The sequence below is a fragment of the Nycticebus coucang genome, chromosome 21 (assembly GCF_027406575.1).
Source record: "Nycticebus coucang isolate mNycCou1 chromosome 21, mNycCou1.pri, whole genome shotgun sequence".
NCBI lineage: Eukaryota > Metazoa > Chordata > Mammalia > Primates > Lorisidae > Nycticebus > Nycticebus coucang.
Window position 1 is genome coordinate 1,393,244 of NC_069800.1, and position 20,511 is coordinate 1,413,754.

General features: G+C 44.1%; 1 pseudogene; it reads right to left on the reverse strand.

Annotated features, from left to right (window-relative positions):
- The window catches only part of LOC128574168 (rho GTPase-activating protein 28-like), a 55,652-nt pseudogene extending 37,569 nt beyond the window's left edge, over positions 1–18,083 (reverse strand).
- Positions 18,084–20,511: the final 2,428 nt, after the last annotated feature.

Below are 20,511 nucleotides of genomic sequence, written 5' to 3' on the forward strand. Positions count from 1 at the left end.
CAACTACAACTTGAACTTTACCTTAGAAATGAAAACAACGTAACCTAAAGATTTGTACCCTCATATCAATCTGAAATAAATAAATACCTAGAGCAAAATTATACTTAATAGTGAAATACTGAGACTAACACACACACAAAAAAAATGACAGCCTTGTTACCATATTCTCTTCTTTGAAGACATAAAACATTATTTTATGAATCCAATTAAGTTAAAAATTTCACAACTTTAGAACCCACTAATTTTTAGGGCTTATTTTGCCATTCAGCTGAGGATCTTCTATGTTCTTCCAATTTGGTTTTAATGAGTTTATACTTCTCACCAACCTGCAGCAGTTGTCAACTGGCAGGTATAGACAGCACTTACTAACCTCGCACAGCACTTTACAATTTGAATCTGTGGCTGACATTTTCAAATAGACGGGCACAGTTGCAGACGCCTGCAGATCCACCTCCTCGGGAGGCAGGAGGATCCCTCGAGCCCAGGATTTTGAAGTTGTGTTGCAATGAGACTGTACCTATAAACAGCTACTGTACCCAGCCTGTGCATATTGAGACTTCACTTCTCTAAAAAATACACAAACCGGGAAAAATTATCTCAAGGAGTCCATTAATGCCAGGATTTAGTTGTCAGTCCTACATGGCAACCATTATCTGGAGCTGAGCAGTGGAGATCTCTCTAGATAGGACACGTCCTCTCAGTTTGGCTACAGACCTTTCCTCTCCATGTAGAATCACCGTTTACTCAACAGGCTTGTACATACTTAGGTTTGTGACCCCTGAACTTCTAGGTTAGTAGTTAAGACCCCCGATATCTAGCGTCCCTCTACTTCTCTGTATTTTTTTCTTGCCATATCCTCTACAATATTCAACCCTTATGCTCAAACCACACCAAAACAGTCCTTGACTGCCAAATACAATGCATGCTTTAAAGTCTCTCTGCTTTTACCCAGCACCTCACTTAAAACCTAATCTACGTGACTTTGTAATTTCAGAAACCATGTGATATTGTTATTTTCAGTGACAAAGAATCTTCTGTGTAGCATTTATTCCACGCTGCATCATCAGACTCAGGGGCTCAGATTTAAGGAAGGGAGAGAGAGACCTCATATTTTTTGATGGATGATTACACACCAGGCACTCTTCTAGATGACTTTATCCAATACCCACAGCAACCCTGACAAGTAATTATTTTCTGTAATTTACAGATGCAGCAATTGAAGCTCAGAAAGTTTGATTGCATGGCTAACAGATGGTCATGCAGGAATTCAAATCTCAAGAGACTGGTCTTTCTGTAAATCCCTCCGCCTTTTAATGATTATAAAACCACCTACATCGTATCTCCGAGACTTAAATATAGAAGCACGTAAATGTAGGTGACTGAATATTTCACCAGCCATTGTTAGGAAGCGCAGATCTATATGTGACCACACTCAATCCCATCTCTGTTCTGCTGTCACTTAGATCTTAGTCCATCCACCTTCAACTCCTTCCACTTATTTTCATTAGAGCGATGAAGGCAGGTATATATTCCACAGGGAAGAGAGATGTGGGCAGAACTCGTAAAAATGCTTTCAATATTACTGCAGCTTCTCTATGGCACGTCCCATTTAAATTTATCAGCATTAAACTTGGCATCCAGTTCTTCACGGTATTGCTGCAAATCAATGAAAACAGTTAATATTCAGGGAGTTTCCACCACCTTAACCCTTTTCGCCTCTGAAAACTATCATCACACAAACTATTTTTGCCAGTAGATTAAGGCTTCTGAGCATTTTTTTTTTTTCTCAACATGATCCGGGAGATTGAAATAGCTATTTTGAAAATGAATTTTTTAAAGTTATTTTCTAAAATATTTTTAGAGTAACGTTAATCTTGAAATAATTTTCTAATTCTATACAAATATAAAAGTTCTTTGCTCAGATCACAGTTTCCTTTCTGTGGTTTTGGCAAAATCCCTCTATTCCCACATGACGCATGCGCTGCTAGATTTTCACAAAGCCTCCGATTCCCCCTCTTTTTCATAATCCCTTCTGCCATCCTCTCTTCTATTTATAAAGTCGATCAAGAAGGCTTGCCTCTCAGCTATTCACATACAGAATGAGGAATAATCCCACTCAAGTGACTGACCTGGCTGCAACACATAGCCTAATGACATCAGGACGGTTACAACCAAGTTTGATTCCAGGACACACACGTCTCCCACGTGTTTGCAGGCCTGCCCAGTCCTCCATAAGGTTGGGCTGCATTTTGCACTGAAAGCACACAGCCAGGCCAGCTGTTCCAATTGTGATAACGGCGGAGCTACAGCCTTGGTGTCATCAACTGGCACAATTTGAGGATAATTATAACAGAATTTTTAGTAGTCTAGCAGATGAATTGCACACACTCACCTCCTGCTGTGCGGCCTGGCTCCTAACAGGCCACTGACAGATACCAGGACCACAGACTTAAGGGACAACACTGTGCCAGAGCCAAGGGCAGGCACTATAACTGGATGCCTTACACTTTTGTCCCCACGCTACACCTGAATAGTGGCATGGTATGTGCCTCAACCTTCTCAGCGTACAATGTGGGATATGGAAATGACCCTTCCTGAGATTAAGTCAGTAACACCATGTAAAGCTTCCAGAGCAGGGTGGCCACTCAGGCTGCACTCAATGAATGCTGTGTTCTCCCTTCTTCGGGTCTGTTCCAGCCCGTGGTGTCATTACTATGGGGAGCCCATGCATACGTGGTGTGACGATCTAGGTAATAATACCACATCATCTCGTCTGGATGGCCAGTATAGAACAACACTCAGAGAAAGATTGTCTTTTTTGGGGGGTTTGAGGTGGGCTAACATTTCGTCAGTAGTTCTAAATGCAAAACCATGTCACCAGGTGATACCTTACTTTGCCAAAGACCAGGAGCACTTAGAGGTTAAGAAAGTTGTGTGTTTCTATCTATTGTTAATGAGAACACTAAGCAAGGGTCAGGGACCCATGTCATGAAATCTCCTTCAGTTTCCAGATGGCTTTATACACATGCAAACTAGTAGCTTCCACTGGGCTCAGGGAGGGAAAAAGCCAGGTAATGTAATTACAGAACACAGCAGCCTGAGGATGACCGAAACCATGGAGAAGAGAAAACTTCACATGTCAGTCGGTTTTCTTCCATCAAATAGATCCCCTAGTGTTGGGCTCAAATTTCTGTCATTTTTGAAAAGAAAATCATTGGGAACATTAAAGCATAAAATTGGTTCCAAATGAGCTGAGGCCTCAGATGTGGGACTTGGCTCTGGAGTTGTGAGTCTTCTGCTCGGCTAAAGTCAGCGGCTTCCTCATGGGGCTGTCCTACAGAGCACTGAAAGCACACAGCCAGGCCAACTGTTCCAATTGTGATAATGGCAGAGCCACAGCCTTGGTGTCATCAACTGGCACAATTTGAGGATAATTATAACAGAATTTTTAGTAGTCTAGCAGATGAATTACACCCCCCCCTAAAAAAATAGAATGGTTTAAAGTTTGAATAAAGGAGAGAGAGAAAGCCCCTTCTAACATCTCACGTTTCCAGGCCTTTCCAACTGCATATTTCTCTGTCTCTCTTCACTGGCCCATCTTTCTTTCACATTAGCTTTCTTGGAGCTCAAACCTTGAGAACATCTGGTTTACAGTTTCCAGACTAATAAGCAATGAAATAAATCGGCTGAAACTATATGCAACTGATTAGGGGATGAAGAGACTTTGACCTAAATGTGGTTCAGGAATGCACATGCCTATAAGGACATTTTGAAGGAATTTCTAAACTTTGATATGTTTTTTTTTTTTCAGCCAAAAATGAGCTAAAGAAAAGTAACTTTTGCTATGACATTAAACGTCGTGCCCTCAAGAAATGTTCTATGATGATTTCCTTTTGGTGATTAGGAAAAGTGGTTTTAAGTCAGACACATCATACTTTCCACATATATCCACACACCCACACACACACACACACACAGAAACCAGTAAGAATATGTTCAGATATGGCTTTCCAATCACGAAGGCAGGTTTCAGGGATAGAATCTGAGTAGGAAATTCACTTCTCTGATTTCACTTTTGTTCTCAATTCTACTGGTATAACCAAAGATTTAGCCAAAATAAGTGATGGCTTTTATCCTCAGATTTAGTATACATTTATTCAAAAGTATATATAAGAATCAAACATATGAGAGACCACGACAAAAAGCTGATTCAATTTTGAAATTTAGAGCCATTAGAAATCTGCCTGCCTTCCAGATGAACTTGTGCCAGGATTTAGCCAACTCTGTTCTCTGGTAAATCATAACTCTCCCATATGCCCTAATCCCTGATGCCCCTGGGAACTCTATGATTTACCTGCAAAAGAGGATTTGGCATTCAGGAGCAAAAAGCCCAGGTGGCTAATTCTCTAGCTGTTCACCACCTCTGGACCTGCCTCAGCCTTGTTCTTGGCAGGAAGCGGCAGCGGAGCACCAAGTGCGGCATGGTGCTGGGCCCTGGGCCCTCCACGCCAGGAACTGCAGACTTGCCCCTTGTCCTGCACTCACCCTGCCCAACCCCACTGCCTGCCCCTTTATATTTCAGAAGCACTATCCCATTAACCCTCATCTGTCTCAGCATCTGCTCTCTGGAAGATCCAATAGACACAGCCTATTTCTTCTCAGTTTCCACTTAGAAGAAAACTCGTCACACTTCTATCTAAAAGCCCCAAGTTCTGATACAAACAGTATTTCCCCAAACATGTACCAAAGGAATTAACGAAGAGATGCTTTTCTGCCTCTATGTATTTCTGTTTTGTAGTTCTGAACACTACCGAATTAATTTTTCTCTCACTTCTCACCTTGAGACTTTTTTCTCAGGGATTCATCATTTAAAACAGGTTCAACAGGCCAAGGAGTGATTCCACAGCAGAAATGAACCCACCACTGTGTACGCTGCCAGTACACACAGTGCGATATTTCACTGGAAACTTAGGAGCAAAGCCTTCCTTTTCTATGATTCTTTCCTTTATTGTATTGTAGGGTTTGCCACCTTACAGAAGTAAGAAAGCAAAGGGAAAGCATTCATACTGCACAGGTGGTTTTCTGTGGACACCAACAGCACCGTAAATGGAACTGGGGTTTAGAAAGGCTGTGTGAGTATTCTAGTGGTTACGGCCATTACTACAAATTCCTGCAAGAACTGTAAGGAGAGCCAAAGATTGCTTCTAAATTTAAAGCAACTGACACTGGAAATATAAGGGCTTATGTACATGTAATATTGATTCAGTGAGTTACAAACTTATGTATTTAAGCCCCCAAACAGTGATGGGATGTCTCCCATATTCCAAACTAAAGGCAAGTAGCAATTTTGAATGGTGAATTGATGTGTTGTTTCACTGTTGTTAGTTTATAATTGTTGTAGTTTTATTTTAAACAACTTGGGATCATGGAACAAATATTTTATCATGGGTACCAAGAAATATAATGTAGTGAAAGTATCAAATAAACAAAAACAAAGAGCTACCCCTCTGACATTCATATGAACTGGGTCTGGCTGCTTTGAACTCTAACTGGGAAGGGAGAAAACATTCAGTACCTTGACTTTGGCAATACATCCTGAAAGTCCAAAAATTCCTTCAGATTCCAGACCCAATTCCTTAACTTTCTCAAAAAACTAGAAAGCAATGACATGTTACAAAGTAAATACCTTCAAAGGATGAAAAACATCTGAAATAATAATGATGACATCAACCAATAAATCGCCAAGCGTGTACGTGCCTGGCCCTTGCATGCTTTGTTAAGTGTTCCCAACAGCCCTGTGAGGTCAACATTGTCCTCCAATTTGCCAATGAGGAAATAGAGACGTAGGGCAGTGATATAACTTTTCCAGATCAACCTCAACAGTAATAGCACTGATGCTCTCAAGGTCGTGTTCTTAACCACTATCATATGCTGCCACTTAACAATGTTAAGATCCGATTGCTACATCTCTTTCTGCAGACTGATCAGTAAGAAAAGATTCTGAATCTATTGTCGGTGGTTGCAACCACCTTGGCTAAGAGATTGTAGGAATGTTAGAGTCTGACAGTTTAGAAATGGTAAAGGTTAATAACCTTCATGAGTTCTCCTGGTGGATGGGAGTTAAATGTAACAACAACAACAACAATAAACACTGCCATTTATTGGGCCCTCGTGGTGTTTCAGATCTGATTCCTCGTACTTTACCTGTATTAACTCATTTATACTTCACAATCATCATACAAGGAGGGTATACTATTATCCCCATTGTACTTCTGAGGAAACTGAGGCACACAGTTTGATTCACTGCAATAAAGCTGCTATAATGCATCTCTGGAAAGGGTACAGAACTTCCCCAAGTTCACACAGTAAGAAGGGGACTCAGGGTCTCTGCCAATTTCCTTGCAAGAAATAATGGTTCCTGGAACTAAGGTAGTTCTCATAGGTATGGAGAGAGATAGATATTTAGGAAGAATAGCCACAGGGGAGTCCATAAGAAAAGATGGATGTAGGATGGAAGGGGACTGCCTCCAATTGTCTTAAACAGGGAACATTAGCTTTGATAGTAGTGACAGCTAACAGTTTTTTATTTTATTTATTTATTTTTTGAGACAGAGTCTCACTCCTTTGCCCTGAGGTAGAATGTTGTGGTATCATCACAGTTCACAGCAACCCCAAACTCTTGGGCTCAAGTGATCCTCCTGCCTCAGCCTCCTGAGTAGCTGGGACTATGGACATCCCCACCACAATGCCCGACTTGTTTCCCATTTTTAGTAGAGATGGGGTCTTACTCTTGCTCAGGCTGGTCTTGAACTCCTGAGCTCAGCTAATAGTTACTGAGTTCCTTCTTTTCGTTACATCCTATGGTAGGTTTTACACCTACGATATAATATAAACTCGTGTTGAATCTTCTGTCTTTGACTTTTTATAGATTTTTGTCAAACTCTGTCCTTTACTTAGAGGACAAAGGGCATAATTTTGGTTTTAAATTAAAGAAGGAAAGAAAGTCTGAGTCATCGGGGACTCTGGAATCACTGCCTTTGCATGCTTTGCAAGGATCCGTGCCCTGTCCCCTCTCTCCCCTCTGCCTGGTGTGTGTTCCTGGTAAGTTCTCTCACCCTCCCGTCCTTCAGCTGCCTCATCAGTAAAAGGGAGATGATGGCACTAGTGGCCTCAGGCTGCTGATCAGATGTGATACTGTACGGATGGCATCAGTGTGCCCTGTCTGGGAAGGTACCCCACAAAAGTCCTGCACAGAAGCATCCCCGGCATCCTCTGGCTATCTGGCTGCCCTTCTCCCTGCTCCCTTCGCCAGGCCATCAGTCAACCTGATCTGAGGAGTGGCTCAATTTGATGCATTGGTAACAAAATGCAGGCAGACAGAAAAAAAAAGATGTAGAATTGTTTGAGTAAAGCAGTATATCTTTCTTTAGTCAGTATTCTCATATATAATTTTAAAACTCATTTTAAAATTCATTAGGATCTATGTTAAAGGCTTGGAATTTTAATCGTGCCACTGGATGTCACTGTTGACTAAATGCTCATGTAGGTAAAGCAGTGTAAACTGTTGGCTATAAAAAAAAAATGACTTAAAAGCAAATCAGCTATTCAGCAGCTATTCAACTCAGTGTGAGTTGCTGAGATATTCTCATTTCATAGTTGAAGTAATAACATTTCCAAAACTCCCTTCCAGCAAAATTTTTCTGTTTGTCTAAATGTATGCTATCTGCTCTGTCACACCTGAAAACCACCTCTGATTTTTAGACTTTATTACTCTTTGTTTGGAAGATTTGTAAAATGCTTACACACACACATTTAAAGAAACTAGCCTAAGATACAGCTCAGTAAATAGTTGGATGACCATATGTGTACTGTACTTCATCCACACAGAATAACTGAATACATACACAATCACAAAAGCACACATAACATTTGAAAAAAAAAAAAAAGTAGTAGAACCTCCGCAAGGTGTACTCTACTGATATGTACATGTGGTACATGGCTAGTTTATGAAAATTAGGTCAACGTAAGGTGATGGTCAGCGTAGGAAGGTGGCCAGCCATGGGGATTCCACTGTCTTAGGGGAAAAAATAACTGAAGGACGCCATGGGTCAGAGCATCTGTGTTCATCCTCTGATGTGTTACAGTAAAATGATGAAACGGGCTCTAAATGCTGCTTCAAGGCTGGTTAGCCTGACTGCATGTAGACCATTACAGGACATGGGGAATGAAGCTGGAAATCACCCCTAAAGTCCTAATATGGCTTTGATGTCTTTAAATCCAAAAGAAAATTCCTTCATTCATGGCTTTACAAAGTATCACATCACAAGCATGAAGTCCTATGAAGCCCTCATTCTCTGCCATCTACTCACTTTTTGCAATACCAGGGGAACTTTGATGTCAGGGTCTTTCCTGCAGTCATTTTCCAGAAGGAATATGAGTGGAACTCCAAAAATCCCACTGTCTTCATTGTAGAATCATCAGCAGGAAAGAAAACAGAAGCGGAAAAGCACAACTTTATCCCAATGTGTCAGAAAGTGTGAAGACAAGAAGCAAGCAGCCTCTTTAGTTACCTCGCCCTTTCACTTTCCGTTTTGTTTCTTTTCAGTTGAATTCCAAAGGCATCAAAGAAGGCAGTCAGTTCAATCAGACAGAGGTGGCAGATTTTCTCATGTCTTCAGCAGACAGATCTCTTGCTTCAGTTAAGCCAAATCTGGTTTTCTGAACAATGAGTTTCTGAAATGCAAAATGAAAGTATTTATTTTTTACAGCAAAGGAAAACTGTTATACTTTTATTCAAATGCCACCCGAATGTTCTAAATCTATATAACAAAACATGCCATTTGTGAAAAATCTCTAAGGAGCATACTGCATCATAAAAATATTACAAATGTTTTTTAGAACATTTGCAGACCAGTAGTGTTCTAATTAGAAACAAAACAATAGTCTGAAGTATACATTAACACTGCCGTCAAAACTGTGGAAACTACCTTGTTGCAAGGAACATCCTGTATTGTCAAACAACATACATTCCAGGTACTATATGAAATGGACATATGCAGCCTGACAATGAAGTATGCGAAGTCATCCTAGAAAAAGTGCTCCATACCTCACTGCTGAATATCATTATGGTCGAAGTATTCCCCTTGGGAAGCTATGCACTCATGCTGGCACCCCTCAAAGCAATTTTGGAACTCTTTTTTTCTGGAATGGCCATCAGAGCTGTCTTGGTATGAGGTCTGACAATTAAGTTCATGAATTTACCACTGTGTTCTTACACTGGAAGCACCATACAAACAGCTTGGTAAGGTATCATAACCTTGATATATCAGTGTCTCACTGCTATGTTCATGTTGACCTGTGGTGGTGTCTTGCTGAGTAGCATTCATTATTGTTGTTGGGGGCTTTGTGTATCATTTGAGGACGGCTCTGATGGTCATTCCAGAAGACCTTTGAAGGGTGGACTAGGCACTGGCATTGGTGCATAGTTTCCCGGGGGAAGTGCTTTCCTAGGATTAGATCACAAAATTAATTGTCAGATCTCATAGCCTGGCCCTTAATCTGGATCACGCATGACACAAACATACCAGGCAACATTTCTAGGTACATCTCAGGACAGCTTTAGACACATCTGTTTGTTTATTTGTTTTTGAAGGTCAATCCTTAAATCAGGCTTCATCTCTTTCATTTCTCATACCTGAAGACTGTACTAATCTCCCAATTTAAATTGATCACACCTGCTTACTGAGACAGTTATTTTACCTTACAGATCAAATTCAGATAATTCCAAAGTCTTTAAAAAGCAAAAATGTACATACTGCAAATAATTTCATGATTTTGAGTACAAAGATACCATGACATTCTCCATTTCCACACTAAGAAACAAAATATACAAACAATAACAACAAACCCTTCAACAATCCAGAAATTTCAGGAAGAATCTAAGCAGCAAAGCAAAAGATTGTTCTTATCTAATATCCACAAGTACCTTTGCTGAAAGAAATGCTGAAGTAGGAAATAGCCCATAGCTATTCCCATTACAAAGCTTTACATAGACATTCTGCACAGGGTTTCCTAAGTTAGAGCTTCCTTGGAGCTTATGAACAACCTACTCATTCATTCATTCACCATCCAAGAATTGTTCCTTGGAGCCCCAAGCATTTAAAAGAAAACCACAAAATGTAGAATGTAGTTTGGGGAATATCTTGTGTTATTAAACGTGTATTTTACCTTCCTTCTGACACCAACGCCCCATAATACATAACAATATAAGCAAGAACTGCAATAATTGGTTGAGCAATTGCTGTTGAGTCCTCTGAGTAGCCTTCCTAGGAGGCTGACCTGCATCCTGGGTGAGCTGGACCTCAGGAGGTGACAGCTTTGGCAGGCAGACCCAGGGGCCAGGACCTGTTCTTGGTTGATTCTCTCTAGAGACAAAGAGGGCTCCTCCTGAAACCAGAGGAAGTCCTCCTGGCTTCCCTCTTTGCTTTAGAATACCACTTTGCCCTCTAACCTGGAAACTGCTTAGGGACCAGGAAGGGTTTTGGAGTTTGACACACTTAGGTCTAAATCCTCTTTCTGTCTCTTAGCATCTGCGAAGGAATGTTACCCAGCCTTCCTGAGGCTCAGCTGTCAAATGTGAATATTCGCTAGAGCCCAACCCATAATTAGAGACTCTCACACAGTGTCAGGCCCACCCAAGGTGCATCTTAAATCCGTCCCTGTCCTCTTCCTCTCCTCTGTCAAGGGCTGGTTTTCCGGGAATGGTCCAGGTCCCCTGATGACAAGAGTCTGTTTCTAGATGACTCATTCCTTTAGCTCTGAAACTGCCTGGGGCCTGCTCATCATGCCTCCGGCCCTGTTCAGCACTGAGTATTTGGAATTCCACGGAAGAAACTATTCACACATGCTTTACTGAATAGCAAAAAGATCAGTGTAAACTTGTTCTATATGAGGCTTCCAGGAGTATAATATCCTGAATAAATATAATGAGGCTTTGAGGCTAATGTTGTAGAGGGCTCCCTTTGCCAAATGCATAATAGTATCAATTCTTGAATTGGTTTTGTGAGTTTTTAGTGTCTGTCCTATGAGCTCTAACTCCTTGTTATGACTGATTTTCTGTCATACTTATTCTGATATGTGGCTTATAGGGGCACAAATGCAGAAAGTTAGGGTCTGTATTGACTTATATGAAGTTAGCATGCAAAGCTCAAGAAAGCTCACAAGCCAGATGGAAATCCTATTATAAGACAGTATTTAAGCACACGCCCTCACAACTTTTCCTAACCATGACTGCCAGGTACAGTTGGGTAGGCTGTGCACTGCACAACAAATGATACTCCAAATAACAGCCCAAATTGTGGTGCCCAGCTTCTCCAACCCCCTTTGTACATACACAGAAATACTTAGAAAAAAGAAATTCATGAAGAAGTCTCAGGAAGTTAATGGAATAATCTTGAAAGTTTTTTGTTTGTTTGTTTGTTTGTTTTTTAAATATAAGAGTCTCGGCTCGGCACCTGTGGCTCAAGTGGCTAAGGTGCCAGCCACATACACCAGAGCTAGCAGGTTCGATTCCAGCCTGGGCCCACCAAACAATGACGATGGTTACAACCAAACAATAGCCAGGCATTGTGGTGGGTGCCTGTAGTCCCAGTTACTTGGGAGGCAGAGGCAGGAGACTCACTTGAGCCCAAGAGTTGGAGATTGCTGTGAGCTGTGATGCCACGGCACTCTACCCAGGGCAACAGCTGGAGGCTCTGTCTCAAAAAAAATATATATATAGGTAGATTATATATATGAGTCTCAAGCTGTTGCCCTGGGTAGGGTGCCTTGGCATCATATCTCACAGCAACCTCCCACTTGGGCTCAAGTCATCCTCTTGCCTCAGTTTTTCTATTTTCAGTAGAGACGGGGGTCTCACTTTTCCTCAGGTGGATCTCGAACTTGTGAGCTCAAGCAATCTACCCGCTCTGGCCTCCCACAGTGCTGGGATTACAGGTGAAATTACTCTATTTCCCTGCCACCCAGCTCCCTCATGTCATTCAGAACTGGTTCACCACCCTGGCTATTGATGTGGTAAAAAGAAACCATTCTGCTATTCACATTGCCCACATGTGGCTGCTTATTAATTCAACCAAGGACCCTAGGAGCACACCAGGTTTCTCTGTATTTGATTACTCTAACTCAGGCTTACATATCTTTCTCTGATGGTATCCAAAGTCCACAAGATTGAGGATTTTGGTTTCTATGAAAGGCAGATTGGAGGAAATAAGTTCATAGTAACTTAGAAGTGGGAAGCTGTAAAGCAAAGATGGTCTGGAAGCATTAGTCTGCCTCTCTGACTTTGGAAGTCCTGGATTTGCAGGATTATTGGCCTCTCTGACTTTGGAAGTCCCAGATTTGCAGGATTATGCAGCAACTCTTCTGGTTTGTTCCCTGCTATTATTTGCAAATAGATAACTTGAATGCAAGCGTGCAGAATGAAGTTGCCAACGTGCAGCTCAGGTTTTGCAGCACTGCTTCATTTTTGGATATCCTAATCTAAGAGAACTTGCATTATTGTGTCAGCCTGGTGGGTCAGAAAACATAGGCAGTGTATAAAGCCATCCAGGAACCCCCACTGATGATAACATGTCACAGGCAAAGTAAGCTTCCAGAGGATCGTGAATAATCAGTTGATCATAGCCAGACTAAGCACTGCCTAAGAAGTGATAAAATGCTAAATTTAGTTCTGCATTTGATACACACATGAGAGCCAGAATTTGTATTCATTGTGTGTAAGGCACATGTGGGTATACATGGATACATGGATCTCTCTCTCTCTCCCACACCCTACTCTGCGGTCACCACAGCCAGACCTAGGTAGAGCCAATGACTCTCATGCCAATGTGGTCATGAGGGCCAACAGAGCTCTCTGATCCAGCCTAAGGGGGGTGAAAGTGACAATTATGGCTCCTGCTTCAGGCAGCAATAATCCCTTCCTTGGGAAGTACCTTCAAGGCAGCACAGGGAACATGGCATCCAGTGAAGCCCTGAGTTTGTGCACATTCTCAGCATCTTTGCAAGCCAGCCAGTTCAGCAGGAGTCTCCAGAGAAAACAACCTTAACTCAAGTCCAAAGTGGCATCTCAGCTATCTTCAAACCTGGACCACACTCTGTGGTCCAGCTGAGCCTTCTAGGGTTTGGTTCTGGCTCTATGCAATGCTCACTCGCCTTTGTTCATTAAAAGAAGTTTGACATACAGAAATTATCCTCCAGAAGCCAAGAATTTTCAGTAAACAAAAATAATGACAGCAACAACAGTAGTGACCCAGTAACATAACAAGAGTAATAGCTGCCAGTGATTTCCGGGGCAAATTTCATATATCTCCTGTTACGTCAACCAATCATCCTGATAACTCCATTGTTCCAATGGAATTCTCACTTTACTTGTAAGGAAAAGGAGCTTTGGCAAAGTTCTATGCTTTGTCCAGTAGGGATCTTGGGAAACTTGCCCCCTCCCCAAAGTTTGCTGAAAGATCAAGTCACAATTAAGGCAGATTAATAAATACCATGCACGTGTGGGAAACCACATGAGTGATTACCCAGTGTCTCAGAGATGGTCAGAGACCTTTGTAGATGCCTTTTGAGGAGGGGAAGGAGGCTGCAGAGTACAGGGGCAGCAAGCGGTTGCTAAGGAGGATGAGGTGAGGGGGGGATAGGTTGACTTTTAAGTTAACCTGAGAGACAGGTATTGTGCTTTGAATGATTTGGGCCAGGTCTTCCAGAATTCTGGAGGTAGAAAGAAAGTTGGGTGCCCCTCACCCCCTTGATGTTTTGATCAGGTCAGTCTGGTTTTATGCAGATAGAGGGAATTCCCTTCCAAAGCTTTCTAACTCTGAATGGCCTTTGACTCAAAATATTGTTTACCTCAAATAGGCATGTTTGGGAATGAAACTTCCTTAATGCCTTCATCCCAGAGTCTCCCAGCCAGTAAATTGGAGAGCTGCCATTTAAGTCCAAGTTGGCCCGCTCCAAGTGCCTTACTTTACCTTGAGAACACCATGAACTCAGTATAGACCAGGGCTGTATTACTTTAGCCTCAGTCTCCTAGGTCTCGGCTTCCCATCTGTAAAGTAGAGGAACTGAATGAGATTTGTTCTCATGGGCCTCCAGCTCAAAAAATCCATGAAATTGGTTAAAGTTACAGGGGAGGACAGAACAGGAAAGGGAAAGCAGCAGTCCAGAGGATGGTAGTGTGTAATTCCAGAGTGTGGCCACCAGGTGACAGCATTGTACTTTGTTTTGATGTGTTTACTGCAGACTGATTTTTGTGTTTCAGGTAATTCCACCACGTGTATAACGACAAGTGTCTTTTCCCAAGGGGCTTTATGCCTAGCCCTGAATTACCCAAAATGCCGACTGTGCATATCTTGGGGCAAAGCGATACAATCCTGTACCCCTCTCCCAATTATTTTTAAAATAATTTTATATTTTAATTTAAAAAAACACTTGAAAAGAGTCATTTTGGGGAGAAAAAAAGAGTTAGAACTTCTTTGACTTCCCTGCACTTTTTTTTTTTACTATTTGATTTCATATTAAATTGGATGTGTTAGGGGTTGGGTATAGACATTGGGTTGTCTTAGGGCCCCTTGGAGACTTCAGTCTGGCTTTGCTGGTGAAGTCCATCAAAGGGTTAATAAACGTAGCTTTTGATTCTTTCAGAAACGTGCTATTTTCTACTAAAAATTTTTGACATATTACTGCGTATTGGGAGCTTTTTCAGCTTTATGGCGGGACAATTGTGAAAACGCTGTTTATTGGGACTGGATCCTCATAACAGAGCCAAGACTTTCTACCTGCTAGGAAACTCTGAACAGAAGGAAGTGACCGCTTCATTTGTTCAAAGACCATATTTTTTCTCCCTCTGTTATCAATGAAGTCTAGACCCTAAAACCTCCAGGTCTGGGCAATGGCCACATCAGAAATGAGGATTTCAGGGACCCCCTTCATCTGTGTTTGTCATTAATCTGCAGCTGACAGCGTGGAGCCTTCCCTGGCTCAGCTCCCACCTGATTCTGGGGAGGCTGACAGGTGCTGCCCATGCACAGCGACCCCGGAAAAACTGGATGCAAGATCAATGCTGCATAAAATGTCCTCACAGGGAAAGTCCCCTCCGAGGTGCAGGATTTCTGCAAATAGAAGGGAAATAAGACCTGAGAGTCATTTTCTCTCACTGCAGAATGTTAATTAACAACACACCAAACATAAAGAATGTGTCTGTGATAACACAGGAATATATTCAACAGGGAGAGAACATTTTACTCCACATAGTAAAGGCCTTGGAAGCTCTGGAAATTTTGTGAGGAAGGAACAGCTACCAAATATATGAGTTAAATTTATAGGAAAGCTACTTAAGAAAGGAAAGATCATAAACAATGCAAACGACAGTGGCAGGTTATTTCTAACATCCCTATATGCATTACCTATATCACACAAGTTTTCTTATGTTTTCATTTAATGTGGCTCAAATATATTTTGATTCCACTTGAAACTTCCTCCTTGACACAAGAATTTTTTATAGAAATGTGCTGTTAACTTCCATGTATTTGGAGATTTTTAGCTGTTACTTTGTTAGAGTTCATATAATTGTACCCTAACCACCAACATTCAGAACAAAGGCCCCATGGGAAATTCATCTTTGTTCAGAATTTCAGTGGTTATGTTACACCCCTTCTCAGTGCCAGCTATTCAGTTAGAAACGAGAGCCTTTCCTTCTTCTTGGACATAATTTCTGACCTAAGCCAGCACTGATCTTTTTATTGCCTTGTGGATAAAGTGTGTTGTTGTTGTTGTTATTGTTGCAGTTTGGCCGGAGATGGGTTCAAACCCACTACCCTCAGTATATGGGGCCAGCACCCGATTCACTGAGCCACAGTGCCACCTAAGTATTTGTGTATTTAAACATATCTACAAATAAGAAGGTACAGTGTAACGTGCCATTGGACCCCCATCGTGTCTGTGGGCTATCATTTCCTGAACTGTTCTATGATGCATGAGTGTTCATCTACTACTTCCACATTATTTCAACTTTCCTGCAAAAGCCTCCACTCTGTAAAGTGTTTCTATTCTCAGTTCTCCAAACACTTAGGCTCAAAGTCTGAAAACACTTGCCTGTTCTCCAAATCTGGCTTTCCTCTTACTTGTGCTGACACCACAGTTTCCCTTCCCCTTTATCTCCTCTGGCCTGTATCCCACCATTCTTCCAGAGAATAAACACCATCTCATCTTCTCTTCCAATCTCTTGGACCATTCATGACTACTCCTCAATCAAAATTTTACTACAATATTTTCAACTGAAATGAAATTTCCAAACTATAATCTTTACATGCCTTCTTTTGGACCTCTAAGTACTCTGAGAACAGAGTTTGCTGCAGGTGACAGTTTCTGAGTGCAGTTTTGCTCTTTTTGCTCTTTTCTACTATTGATTTGGTGACTGCTCCCCCTCCCAAAAATAAAAAGTAGATAATTATTTAACCACAGAGTCTTTGCTAGATAACACAAGATAGCATTGCCCCAAATGTGTGCATGAGAGGCTAATTCCAATGGAAAACACAAAAGGGTTCTGCTTTTAAAAAGTGTCACGAAATAGTGTGTTCTGATCAGCTCCTATTTGCCTCACAGGTGAAAGAGGGACTCCCACGTCATATGGTTCAAGATGCTCCGGCACACAACTCCTGACCCCAGGTGGATGATCCCCACATCAGGTTATGAGTCACATATACTCATGGCCAGCAAAGGACATCGCTCACCATTCAGGGACACAAGAGTTGTACTTGTGATCAGAGTGAAGAAGAGGGGCTGTGGGAAGCGGGTTGTGTAAGAATCAGGAGGGTGAGGGGCGACCCTGTTCCTGTGAGAGGGTATGATGAGCTTGTCTAAGCAATTTTGCAGCTGGTCATGAGATGAAGCCCATTAGATGGAAGATCAGTTGCTGTGTAGCTTTCCAGCTGAGAGGAATGGGAAAAGGGTTCCTGCTGGTGGGGACATAGCTGGTAAGAACAGAAGAACACGGGGTTAGGCCTTCGAGGCCTTGTAAGGCTCAAAGGTGCCAAGTCATCACTGGAAATTGATAAACAATGCTGAATAGGTTTATTTACTACAGAACTTCTTAGGAACTTCAACAAGTCAGTGCCAGTGTAAGTTCAATGTAAGGGGAAGAGCAAAAGTGTGGTTATTAAATCTATTTCTCCATGGCATACTTTTTAAAGAGGAACATTTTGTGGATTAGTGTTTAAGAGGACTTATTTTCAAAAATGCTGCCTTAAAACATTGATGAACCCAACATAGTGACTAAAGTAGTCATGACTAAAGTCATTACCGTTTAATTAACTTTTATCTTAAGGAGTCTTATAGAGAAATAAAATGCTACTGTGTACTTGTTAAGGTGAAATATTTCTTTGTGCCTTTGTTTCAATTGAAACTTCCCATTCTTATTTATGCTCACCTTGAACTTATGTCTTTGGCGGTTCAGGGCAGAGGTATCCTCTGACAAACAGGCTGGGGCTGCAGTGCTGCCGTGGTGGCACTGGGCGTGAGAGGCAGGGTGAGATCCCAGAGACAGGGTCCTGCTGGGCCAAGTACCACCTGGCTGACCTCCAGCAAGGTCTCAACCTCTCCACCAGCTGTGAGCAGAGAGGATGCTGCAGGTTGTAGATGTGGAAGTGACGTGTGTTCTCTTATGTGGCACACAGGCAGCAGTCACGGTGTCCTTGTCTAAGTGTGCATGGCTGGTCACTTCTCCAAAGCTGCACAAGTACTTGCTGGGGACTAAATGCACAGATGTGTGTGATACCATGTGCAAGGACCTTGAGAAGCTCGCCCTTCTCCAGGGGAAGAGATGCCCAGTTGGTAGAGCTGGGCTGGGCATGTAATTTGTACTCCAAAGTGAGTACAGGTCCAGGAGTGGAAAGATGCAAGAGTTCTCATCATGCCGCTGTGGCAGACACCTCCAAGGTGCCAGGCTGCCTGGGTGGCTGGGCTGTGGGGCCACTGTGCCTAGAGCTCCTCCCATAGTTGCAGCTGCCACTGCCTGTGAGGGAGCCCATTGTGGGCTAAGGGGTGGCTCCAGAGATGCTGCCATCCTGTGACTACCCATGCAGGACTGCCTGTGCCGATGGTGACCTGTGCTGAGCAGGTGCTGCCACGGGGTGGGGGTTGAGCTGCCAGCAAGCCCCCTCAGAAGTAGGTGGTGTTCTTCCCGCCAGCAGGAGGAAAGGGAGGCCAGAAGATGACAGCCATAGATGGAGGGGTGGTGTCCATTGCATCAGGGTCAAAGGCAGGCATGGATGGTGGTACAGCAGAGGCCCTGCCTCCCAGACTGGAGGTGACTGGAGGAGCCATGTTGGGAAGGCTCATCAAGGCAAGGGTCGTAGGAAGAGGGATCCCCAACCTGGACCTATGGGCATGGGCGACGATAGGTGGAGGTGGGTGTGTGGGGACACTATAATGGACAGGGCTCCTCTGATCTGTGCTCCAAGGAGTGTGAGGAAAGGGAGGAGAGATCCTGGTAGAGGTTGAGATAGAGGTGAAAATGCGAGCTGCAGAAGGGGGCGTGGTGTCCATGTCCTCCGGCTCTTCATCAGGCTGCCCGCTGACATGGACAGATGGATGGCGTGTAATGTTGGACATGGTGGCTGTAGAAGACCTGGGTGTCTTCAGGATAAAAGGTGAGTTTGGGGTAGGAGGGAGGGGAGGACAAGTGGGGAAAGAAAAAGTAGGATGGGGAGGGAATGGAGGAGGAGGAATGGGGAGGGAAGTGGGAGGAGGGGAGGGTAAGGGAAGGGAGGAAGTGGTGTGGGAGGAAGGAGGAGGGGAGTGGATGAAACGGGGAAGATGGAAGGTGAAGGAAGGAGGAGGGGAAGGGACAGAAAGGGAAGGTGGGATGGTCAACGAAGGAGGGGGAGGAGAGAAAGGGATGGAGAGGGGAGGGCGGAAGATGAAGGATAGAGGGGGAGAGGAGGATGCAGGGAGGGGAGGAGGGATAGGGAGGGAAGGAGGAGGAGGGATTGGCAGGGGAGGAGGAGGAGGTGGAGGAGGGAGGAGAAGGGAAGGAGGGGAGTTGACATCCTGGAGTTGTGGAACCAGCCTCACAGAGAAGGATCCGAGGCTGCTAAGTGTGGAGGAAGGTGGAGGGACAGGCAGGACGGGAGGTCCAGCAACAGCCCTGTGGGCAGGGGGGTCAGAAGAGGGAAGAGGAAGTGGGACCTGGGAAAGGGAAGGGGCAGGCTGGGCAGAGCTGCAGCTTCCCAGGGCCTCTGTCTTCCTCTCCAAGGCCTCTGCTTTGTCCTGCCAGATGTTCCTTTGACCCCCAATGCCCCTCTCCACGGTGCCTCGACCTTCCTCTGCTGCTACAGCGGGAAGCTTCGGAGGTGGGGGCAGCTCGCCTCTGTCCCATGACAGCTGCAGCGGCACTGGCACTGGTGGTGGCCGTGGCAGCGGTAGCGGCATGGGCAGTTTCCTCTTCTCCCTGTGAAGGTGGCACAGCCTGGTCACAGGCCCGGAGGCAGATGGGGAAGCTGAGGCAGGGTGGTTGCCTGGAGGCTGAGCAGTGAGGAGAGCAGGGGCGTGGTCACCCCCAGGCTGGGCGGTGTGGAGGGCAGGAGGCACCAGGACAGGAGGGCCAGGCTGTGACCGGCAGCTGGGGAGGCCGGGTTTACCAAGGGGATTGTCCATGCCAGTGAGTTATGAAGAATGCGAAATGCGAAATGAATGCAATGTGCTAAGTTACTCTCTGATGAGGTGAAGGGACGGAGAGATCTCTCCTGGCATCCACCTCGTCTGGAGACTGAGCACTCACTGGTCAGCGGGTGAGCACTCACTGGTCAGGGGGGCACTTGTGATGTCACAATGGAGCTGGTGACAGACAGAGGCCCCGCTCAAGGGTCCAGGGAGAGGTTATAGCAGGGGGCACATAGAAAAAGTGCCAATGGGCAAAGGGCAAGTCCCTGCTTTTGGTGGCAGGTTTGGGGCTCCAATTGAGCCACTGTGTGGGGACTGTATGGGTCCCATGGTCCAGGGCCCTTCCCGGCTGGGCGGGGGCTCTGCAGGCTCCAGGGTACCTGATGAAGGGCTCCGGGTCACAGGGGCAGAGCCTCCCCAAGGAGAGCAGGGACCCGATCCTGCCAGCCTCCTCTGGTGACACCCCCCCACCACACACTCCATCCCTTCCCAGCCCAGTGCCTGTGGGCTGTGGGGAGCGGGGTGTCTGGCCCAGCTGGGAGGCTTTCCCAGGACGGAACTGCAGTGTCTTGACAGATGCTGCAACTGTGACATCCCTTCTTGGCACTCACCTCTTCTCACTTCTTTTTGCATATTTTGGTAAAAGGGCAGGTAAACCTTAGCTCACCCCTCAGGTCACAGTGGTGGGAGTGGCTTCATATTAATCTGAAATAAAAAAAAAATGGTAAGAGTGTATTTTAAGAGGAAAGCACTTTCTTCTGTTGATGTGATGATTTACATTTATTGATTTTTGTA